Raw genomic sequence first — 10,998 nt, 5'->3', positions numbered from 1 at the left:
TCCATCAGATGATATGCTTTTGGTTAATACTTTCAAGGAGACTTTTGGCGACACATACCCTGAAGGTGATTGGCGTGAATTCAGTAAAAAGGGCTCTTCCAACATAGATCGCTATGTTGTCGCGCTTGCTTCATTCAGTGGTGAGTTACAGTGACGCCGCAATTACCGTGTCATGTTTGTGTTTGAGCCATCACTTGTTAACAAACCAAAAATCACACACCAGGAGAGAAAAGGCATTTTGCATGCTCAGGTTTTTTTTTCGAGAAAACGCAAGAGACTTTGCGTTTCATTTCATTGAACAGGAAGACATCAGGGGTACAACCTCCAGAAAGGAGGGACACACACACACACACACAAATACACGACCGTCCTCACCACGCGACTACAACTAGGTGAGGAGGTGCCCTCAACTATAGACACGCAACGACATTAGGCCTCGCCCAGCAGGGCAGCGTCACTGCCATTGCCAGACAGCTCCAGGGACGATTGCAGCTCCAGGACTGCCCAGGCCAACGTACCTCTCACCCATGTGCCTAGAGAGTCGGCGGGTGAAGGGCAGGGCTCAACAGGAACTGGTGTAGCAACCGTTGGAGAAGCGCGGGCGCTGGCATACATTGCGATCCGCTCCCTGTGTAGCAGTCTACGCCAGAGCGATGCATCACCAGCCTCCATCTGCCGCATCAAACTCCACTTGCAGCCAAAGCAGCGCCTACAAGAAGGGAACGGCGCTGAGACGCCGCCGCTGCCCGGTCCGGGAGGCCGGACCTGGGATTTCTCCCGGTGCTCGAGGAGGAGATCTGGTCAGGGTCATGCCAACGCCTCCAAGGAGGTGACGGCACCCTCGGGCGTCGCCGTTGACAGCGCAGGCCGTCGCCGCGCGGGGATTTCGCCCCGACCCATGAACAGGGACCTCAGATGCAATGGCAGACCGGACTTGGAGAAGAACGCCGGAGAAGACCAGCACACATGGAGGGATGCCTAGGAACGTTGTAGTCGCAGGAGGAGCACCGAACGGCGCAGCGCCAGCAGGCCGGCCACCGCCGGGAGCGCGACGAGCAGGCGACAACAGCCACCTGCACCGCGCCGCCGCCGCGCCGGCCCGCAGCCTCCACCGCCAGGAACCGCCGGGGCACAGCAGAGCAGCAGCCGTCAAGGACTGCCGCGCGCGTGCTCACCCGCCCAGCGGCTACCACCGACGGCGGCCGGGAGGGGTGGAAGGAGGGGGACGGGTGGGTTGGGGCAGAAACGCGCAGCCCAGATCTGGGCGCCCTCATCTCTGCAGCTCGCAGCAGCGGCCGGCCGCTGCCACAGCACCGCCACCGCGCATGTGTTCCACACCATCACGGCCTCCCCTGAGCGCAGACGACCGCCTGCCTCGCCACCGCGCGCTCCCGCCGCTCCAGCGCACAAATAGCAGCGCGCGAGCCCACGGACAAGGGCCCCGCCGCCGCCGTCCACCGGCGAGGGCTACGCCCGCCGGTATCCTCCGGCGACGGCGAGGGGAGGGAGGGGAGGAGGGGAGTTTGAGGTGGCGGCTAGGGTTTCGCCACCCGAGTCGCCCCCTGGGAGCGACGCGGGGGCCGGGGGGGGGGGGCATGCTCAGGTTTTTTCATCGAATGGAATGGATCTATGGTTATTCTGACATCGGCGAGCTTGGTCAGGAGTTCAAGGAGTAAATTGCAAAAAACCACCACAATTGCGGACCGTAAATCAAAAAACCACCATCATTTTTTTTTGCAAAAACCCACTACTATTGTGCTGACAATTTGCGAAAATTGATGATAGGTCAATTAGAGCAATTTGATTGAAAACCTAATGAGTAGGTCTCACTGTCAGGTGCCATGTGGCGCTGATGAAGACGGCGCTCGTCACACCGTTTGGATCACCCGTTAGGTTGACTTGGGACCCACCCCACTACAGTTAGCGTTGCCGCTGCCGATGGGGTCGATACGGCAGCGCCACCCTCGTGCGCGCCGCCCGGCCTCGCCGCCACGTCTGGGCAGCTCGCACCGCCACCGCTGCTCCTTGCGCCCGCCGCCCGCCACCCTCTTTTCCTCTTCCTCTCCTCTTTTTGTGCGCGTCCGCAAGCCACATAGCTGCGGCCATGGCTCGGTCGGAGGTCAAAGCCGGTGGATCTTATGCCGCACGATCTCCAGCTCCGGTTAGCCCCGGACCATGTTCTTTGCTTCCTCGCGTCTCCAGGAGGTTCCTCGGGTGCCGCACCGAGCTGGGCAAGATCCGGAGCTTGGAGACGACGAGCACCGAGCCGTGGAGCGAAGCCGTCGAGGTGAGCCACATCAACGCCGGAACCCGTCATCGTTCGCGCGCGAATACATACGCACGTACAGGTGTACAACAAGCTGCTTGATTGATTCATACGGAGGCTAGCCAGCTATGTACTGGCGGATGGATTGAACGACCTGAGTCACTGACCACCTCCGGGAGCACCCGTGCACCAGCGAGTTCGGATGGCGCTGCGTGCACATGGCGAACGACGAGCCCCGCGCTCAGACGCGTGCAGCGGCCTGGAGCAGCACGATGGCCAGGGCGTGAGCCGAGGTCTCGGGCCTGCACGGCGGCTCGGACGCACCGACGTAGAGGCGGCGCGGTGGTGGCCACCACGCGGCGGTGACAGCGCACGGCGGCGGCGACAGCTCGGCCGAAGTATGCGGCCAGCACGGCGATGCCCGTTATCTGGGAGGTTGAGGAGCATGGGGTGGTCGTGGATGTTGTCAAGGACCTTGAAGACCCAGTGGCGCACTACCCAGGCGGCGCGGCCGCGTCTTGCCACGCTGCCTGCTAGGTGTTCGATCAAATGCAAGGAGATAGAGGAGGGCCTCTTGGGAGCTCGACCATGGCGGAAAGGAGGCGTCCGGCCTACTGCTAATCCATTTGATCATATAGGCGGCGCACGTGCACAGCTTGCACGAGGTGGAGCAGCATAAGAACTCCGCGTCCAGTGCTGGCGCTGGTTGGCTTCCGACGAGCCGAGCGTCGTCTAGAGCGGCGTCCATGGCGGGCAGGAGCTGCAGCGGCGGGCGGTGCGCCATGTCCGACGACGGCGCAGGGCGAGGGTGGTGGGCTCGGGAGACCCAGCTGCACCGGCGGGCGCGCGTGCGGGCAGACCCAGCTACCGTGGCTGGCGGCCTGGCGCTGCCGCGCGAGTCAAAGCCCCTATCGACTTAATAGTATAGGCTAACGGTGTGACATTTGACCCCCACGTCAGCACTTACAACTGGGTCCCATCTGTTAGATTCTGTGTTAAAAGCTGCTTATTGATCGGTTAGTGTTTTTTGCAAAAGGATTACTGAATACCTGGTGGTTTTTGCAAAAAAATGAATGGTGGTGGTTTTTTGATTTAGAGTCCATAATTGTGATGGTTTTTTGCAATTTACTCGAGTTCAAGTGATGAGAGCATCTCCAACAGCCGCGCTAAGCGCCGCGCGCAAAAAACCTGTTTACCGCGCGCGCTGCAGCTAGTTTTGCGCGCCCGCCTGCGCTGGCTCCAGCAGCCGCGCTATAATGCAGCGCACACGCGCCGCTCCAGCAGAGCGCAAAAATACAACGCGCGCGACTCGCCGGGCATTTTGCATATATGATATTTTGAAAAAAAATGAACATGTGAAATTTGACACAAACAAGTTGATGAATAAAAGTTCATGCCCACAAGTTCAAAATCATGCCCACAAGTTCATCCAACCAAGTTCAAATGCAAACTAAAGTTCAAGGCATGAAAGACACATCAATCTTCATCTTCCTCGTCTTCGTCTTCGTCATCATCTTCCGAAGACGACTCTTCCGCCTCCGAAGATGAATCTTCCTCCCTCTCCTCATCACGCACCGCATCACGCACCGCATTATGTGAAGCTCCGACGGTGTTGGCAAGATCTTCAACGGCATCTTCATGGGAATGTGTGTGAGAAGGCACATCGAAAGACATTGCATCCATGGCGGCCGGAGGTGCACCCATGCCTCCCATGAGAGAAGCAAAACTCATGCCTCCCATGGCAGCCATAGCGTCGGAGGGTGCTCCAAAGCCACCCATGCCTCCCATGGCGGCCGGAGGTGCACCCATGCCTCCCATGGCGGCCGGATGTGCACCCATGCCTCCCATGGCTCCGAAGCCACCCATGCCTCCCATGGCGCCGAGGCCACCGCCCCCCATGGCGCCGAGGCCACCGCCACCCATGGCGCCGAAGCCACCGCCACCCATGGCGCCGAGGCCACCGCCACCCACTGCACGAACCAAGGCTCTTTTTTGGATCAAGACTTCTTGTTGGGCAAGATTGGCATACTCTTTTTGCGCCGCATTGAGGTTAGATGTGTCCAAGAAGAATAAGTGCTTCTCCCATTCCAACAACTTAGCTCGCTCCTCGTTGCTCACTTTCCTCTCCTCCAAAGCCACCTTTCTCTCCTCGGCCGCCACCCTTCTCTCCTCGGCCGCCAACCTCCTCTCCTCGGCCACGACATCTTGGTTCCTTGCCATTTTCCTCACCTCATTGGCTTCGACCCTTGCCTTCACAATAGCTTCCATAGCATTTTTGAGCTCATCATCTCCTTTCCTCTTCTTCTTTTCGGTTTTGTCTTTCTTGCACCCATCCGGTCATTTTGGCTTTGAGTATGAAACCGAGTTGGGTGTGGGGCTTCTCTTGCCGTCATCACTTGATGCATCATCCTCCTCATCATCATCATTCATCTCAATTTCTCGCTTCCGTTTGTTGCTCAAATGCAAATCCTCCAAACCATCACGCTTCTTCCATTTCTCATCATCCTTTAACACTTCATAGCAATGAGGCAAGGTAAAGACCCTGCCTTTCTTGATCTTCCCCTTCTTGGTTGTCCTTGTCTCTTCTTTGAACAAGTTTTGTGCAATGTTGTACTACAAGAAAAACAAAACAAGTTAGCACTTCGGTCACCAAAAACAAGTATGATGAACATATATGAGATGCCACTTACTCGATCATCCTCATTTGTGCCACTTGGGTTAATCTTGTCAACTGCCTTTTGTACGGCCGCCCACTTTTGACAATCCGAGTTGATTGTCGACCATCGGGACCGAAGTGATCTCTCGGAGCGGTCAATTCCACTCAAGTTGTGAGCATCAAAGTGTTCTTTCATTCGCCCCCAATACGCGTCTCTACTTTGATCACCTCCAATGGATGGATCCCTCGACACTTGCAAATAAGTATGGCATAGTAACTTGTCATCGTTGGTTGAGTAATTGCCCGCTCTTCCTTTCGGCGCCTCGACAATTCCCTCACCCTCCTCGTCCACCTCAAACTCATGGTCTTCGAAATGGATGTCATTGGTTTGAGACCAATGCGAATTGTTGGACCCAACACCCATAGTGGACATGTATGCATCATCGTTGAGACTACAAAGTTTTTTGAACAATGCAAATAAGCTATCTATATGTGATGATGATGCATTGAAAAAATAAGAAGAAGAGAAAAGTTGGAAATTTTTTCACCTTGGGGGCATTTCGTCGAACACGTGGTGCGCGTCGGCGGCCGGCTCAACGAGTGAGCTCGCCGGCGCTTCGGTAGCCGCCGCGGCCGTCGAACGCCCTGCAAGCTTCTTTCCCCTCGCCTTCGTGGTGCCGGAGCCGTCTGCTGCCTTGTTTTTCTTCGCGGATGTTTTGCCCTTCTTCGTCCGCGCCGCATTGGGGACCTTCTTCGACGGTGCGGCGGCGGCACGGGACGGCGCCGGCGCGACGCCACCCGGCGCCATGGTCATCCACGGCGGCAAGAAGAGGCTGCGCGCGAGGCCGACGCTCGGCGGAGCTCCGGCGGTGGCGACGCCAGCGCTTCCCGCGCTAGGGTTTCCGGCGGCGGCGGCGGCTGCGGCGGCGGCGGGGGGTCGCGGCTGTATAGCGGGGTGAGCGGGGCGCCGGTGTGCGCGTCCATGGGTGGGTGGCAGGGCGCCGGCGCCGGCGCGCGCGGGGCGTAGGACGAGGAAAGGAGAGAGTGCGGCGCGAGCGCTCGAGTGTGCCGCGCGTTGTAGTTGGCGCCCGAAATACGCCACGCGGGTAAGTGTTTTCAACCGCGCGCCCAACCCGTTATAGCGCGCGCGCCGTTTTTGCGCGCCCGCTGGAGCGACCCGCCGCGTTGCGCGCGCGCTAAAACGGCCTAATTTGCGGCGCGGCGCTAGTTTAGCGCGGCTGTTGGAGATGCTCTGAGAATAAGATTGATGAAAACTTGAGGGTTGGTCCACTCCATCCTCGTCATTCTTTTCACTGATTGCCTGTTCTTTCAAATCACTAGATGACCCGGTTGCGCCATTGGCGCAAGGAGCGAATTAGAAAGAATGTTAGTAGTGAGTAAGTAGGAGATGTACTCTCTCCATTCCTAAATATAATTTTTTTTAGAGATTTCAAATGGACTACAACATACAAATTTATAGACATATTTTAGAGTGAAGATTCACTCATGTTGCTTTGTATGCAATCCCTTGTTGGAATCTCTAAAAAGACTTACATTTGAGAACAGAGGGAGTAGATGACAATGCAATGTGAATTGTATTACAGATAGTAGACTAACTTAGATCAGTTTTCAAGTGAAAAAAAATACAATGTTCAGAAAAGCGAGTAAGTTAGGGCCTGTTCTGATCTCCTCCCACTCTAAACTTCTGAAAAATTCTGACCGAAGCCTGGCCGAACGGAATAGCTTCTCGAAGCTGCACTCCAGGAAGCCACGATGGGCTGCAGTCCATTTTTTTGAAGCGACCGATTCCCCGCTTCACGTATTTGTGAATCGGAAGCTGCAGTTATTTACGGCCGGATTGCCACCGCCAAGAAAAACGGTTCGCTCCTCACCTCCAACTCGCTCGATCCCGCAGGAAACCCCTCACTCACAACTCCCTTCCCCTCGTTCTCCTCTGCAACCCTAGCGCCGCCGTTCCGGCCACCACGCTCGGCAGCCCCCGTCGCCGGCCAAATCGCCCCCTGTGACTACAGATCCGGCCGCCCCGGTCTATTTCCCGCCGGATCCCATCTTCGCCGCCGTCCGACGCGCCTGCTGCAAGGAGCTGCGCCCCCATGTCTCAGAGGAGCTACACCCCGACGCCATTGACACCCGAGCGACTCTCCCAAGCTAGGAGCGGCACCAGGACGACCACGCCCAGCTCGTTTCTCTCTTTTTTTGGCCTGTTTGCAGTTTAGCCCGAAATGGACTGCTTCCAGCCGGCCCAAGGTGGCAAGAAGCTGGGCTTCACCGCCCCCGTTGGGCTGCCAGCTCACCCAGGTGCTGGGGAGAAGCTGCCTCGCTCCAGAACACTTTGCTTCACTCCACGTGAAGTGAGAAGTGAGGCTAGAAGCTGGATATGAGAAGCTTTTGAGAAGCTAGCAAGTCTCCGAACAGGCCCTTAGTGTGGATATGACGACAGATACAATTTATCAAACTTTGCTGATAGCAGTACATGTAGTAGAATGACATAGATCGGTTTACAGAAACACTTATATGGAGGCAGCCTCACAGCTCATTTAGGCATCTTCTTAGTCTGATTGCGGCATTCAAAGGGTGTGAATGTACAAACAGGGTGTCATTGCATTGTCTGATAATGCTTGCATAGTACACTTCCACAGGTACTTAAGCGTGACGCTTCCACTGTTAAACCATTTGGCACAACCCATATAGCTATTACATTCAGAATATCTTTGCTTTCATTGGTCCATATGCCACACTTGTAGAACCAAATATCAGGGGAATCACCAACAAGATAGTTGTTGTTCTCTAGCATGCAATAAGGACTCAGGATGTCTTCCATCAGCACTGGCACATAACAAAACAAAGATGGAACAAAGGAATTACATGTGAGTACAAGACAAGCAAAACTCAAAATTAGCAGCATGGTGACAATGAATTACAGTGGGAAGACCACCAGCAATATACAGAGCTAGCATGATATTAATGCCTCAAGGGATCAGATAATTAATCATTGGCAACAAAAGAACCTACTGCCACTTTATATGGAACAAAAAAATGATTATTATGGTGAGAGCGGAATAACATGAAGTTGTAATGTGCAGCCAACAACTGCAGCTATCTGTATAAGCTACTGCTACTTGACAATCTATATTGACAGAAATATTTGCGAAGTCATTCTAGTCTATCTTAAGTGAAAACATGCTTATAAGGCATCCTTAATTCTCTCTGTTGTTCAGTTTCCTTTTGATGTCACTTTATTCATATGGCAAGTATGGGTTTAATCATCAGTAGACGGAAACTTTGTGTGAATCAAAATACCAAGTTTAGTATGGGAACTATAGTTTCTCCATATGTCATTACTTCAAGACAAAGCATGTTATTCACACCCACTTAGAATCATAATTTCCAGTAAACTTTCCATACAGCAATATCAATAAAAAGGCTTTTGTTCTTTACCTTTGATAGAAGAGGCAACTGGCTGAGGCTGCCCTAGCATGAGGTCAAACTGTCGATTGCAGAGCTGAAGCACTATTGAAAGTAATTACATCACCTGCTCGATGTACAAATAACCATTATATCATATATCATATTTTACGGTTAAAACGGCAAAAAGAGTAGAGAACGGCAAAAGGGAACCACACAATTTAGTCAACAAACTAAGTTTAGAGGCACAAATGTATGATGGAGCGCACGACCAAAATGGATAGATTTTGGTCGTGCGCTCCATCATACATTTGGTCCTGCCTATGACTTCTTGAGGCGCAAACGGGTCATCTATCCATTTTACGGTGTGTCCGGATGATTCTGTAGTTGCGCCCTTATGGAAGTCTTCAACACTTAAGAAAAACAAATTAGAATAAATTTGCTATACATACAGGGTTAATCAAATAAAACATTAGGTATGTTTCTCTTAAAAAGCAATATATGTTTTAATAGTAGGAACAAAAACTGTTAGCTGAATTGAATATAGAGCTCACTTGTTATAGCTGCAACTGAGTTAACTCAACAGTACAGAACATATAAATACAAAAAAGTGAAGAAAGAATGCATGAATTTTATGTGGATAGGTTTTGGTCGTGCGCTCCATCATACATTTGGTCCTGCCTATGACTTCTTGAGGCGCAAACGGGTCATCTATCCATTTTTCGGTGTATCCGGATAATTTTGTGCGAGAACTCTCAACTTATACCCAGTGTCCTTCTCCAGGTCTTCTATCTCTTGGCGTAAATGATTTTCCTAAGAACAAATCAGCTATCTAACATATTTAATCCAATTATCAACACCAAAAAAGAAAAGGTAGAGAGACTAAGGCTATCCTCTGAAGATAAGAACTATTTGTAGTTGCGTCCTTATGGAAGTCTTCAGCACTTAAGAAAAACAAATTAGAAGAAATTTGCTATACATACAGGGTTAATCAAATAAAACATTAGGTATGTTTCTCTTAAAAAGCAGTATATGTTTTAATAGTAGGAATCAAAACTGTTAGCTGAATCTACACTACCAAGGAAGCCAAACTATTATCAATACATTGACTTTTTATAGCTGCAACTGAGTTAACTCAACAGTACAGAACATATATAAATACAAAAAAGTGAAGAAAGAATGGATGAATTTTATAAATTTCCTTGAATCTACACTACCAAGGAAGCCAAACTATTATCAATACATTGACTTTTTTTTGAACGGACAATACACTGACTAAGCAATCAAAATGTACTTGTCAACATTTAATCTGTATGTTAAAATAAAGGCATGTGTACTCTTATTTGGATCATAGAAAACCTGCCATGACTACCTGTATGCTATTTCCAAAAATGATATCAAAACTACTTTGCAAGCTATTCTGTTTTATTTCTACAAATGTACAGAAGAGGATCAATTACTTTGGTTCTATTAGGTACCAACTTTTTTCTTTCCTTCACATAGAAAAAAACCTAGTCAGCTGAATCATGACCACCTTCAATTTTTTATATGTACACAAGAGCACCCACAAAAATATTTATATTCTCCACAAGAGATAAAAGTACCCGGTTCTGACTTTTATAGTCACCACATTCAGTCACTTGAGTATTTGCCCGTTCGGCTGGTATATAGATACATTAAGAAATACCATGAAGCCACCGGAGGTCCTCTTGAGCTGATCAAGAGGAGTTGCTTATTTTTTGGCATTTGCGAGGTGTTTTTGCCAATCAATACAACTTAATGAGATAAATAAAATGGTATCTGACATAGTGACAGTGAGCAGTCATAACTTAGTCCTTTTGTAGAAGCATTCCAAGCAAATAGACAAATGAATGAATGCAAAGAATAGGAGGGGACCCGACCTTTTAGTCCTAGCTGATCCTATATTCTCAGTGGAAAATAAACCGACCCTTCTTCCTTGTTACCGCAACGCAATCAAATGGGATTAATAGGTCAAGATAACTACTAAATATTACTTACTCATGGATGTATCTAAGAGAAATCCAAATTGCCTCTAGAACAACCCATAAGGAATAGACGCGAAGGAAAATCCTGGCAATACATGATTAACTAACCATGGCCTAGCAAAAGTAAACTGACCATATTGTATATCTCACTGCTGATCTGTGGCAAGCGACCAACCACGATCATCGAAATTTCAGGCATTTATTTCTATTCACATGCTCCAACTGAATGATTTCAGTGAGGATACTGTATAAACAAGATGTGCATCTTATATATTTACTCTTGCAAAATTCTAATGATATACATTAGTGTTATTTTTTTACAACAATAATAGATGATTTCTGCGGAAAAAAAAAGGTAAACCACTACAAAGACATTGTTAGATTACTATGGAAGTATCAAGACGACTCAAAAATGCCAAGTCACAGTTGGTACTGGTATCAGTCCAATCCGAGGGAAGAAATAAATTGGAGAAACTTCTCTGTTCTGTACGGAGAATCACAAACCAGAAAATAATGCATCCCCTTCTTATAAAATGACCTGTACTTGCATACCTGCACCAATAGATAATGAACACATGTGAAGTCACTTTTAGAACCGCATAAATGGCTAAAGGCAACAAAAATGAATTAAATTAAGTGGATCT

At 50.2% G+C, this 10,998-nt stretch overlaps 1 pseudogene; it reads right to left on the bottom strand.

The window, feature by feature from the left end:
- Positions 1 to 277: 277 nt before the first annotated feature.
- LOC123129533 (uncharacterized) lies at positions 278 to 2,106 on the bottom strand (annotated as a pseudogene).
- Between the last annotated feature and the right edge of the window lie 8,892 nt (positions 2,107 to 10,998).

Source organism: Triticum aestivum, chromosome 6A, assembly GCF_018294505.1.
Source record: "Triticum aestivum cultivar Chinese Spring chromosome 6A, IWGSC CS RefSeq v2.1, whole genome shotgun sequence".
NCBI lineage: Eukaryota > Viridiplantae > Streptophyta > Magnoliopsida > Poales > Poaceae > Triticum > Triticum aestivum.
This window is presented reverse-complemented; position numbering and strand designations above follow the sequence as displayed.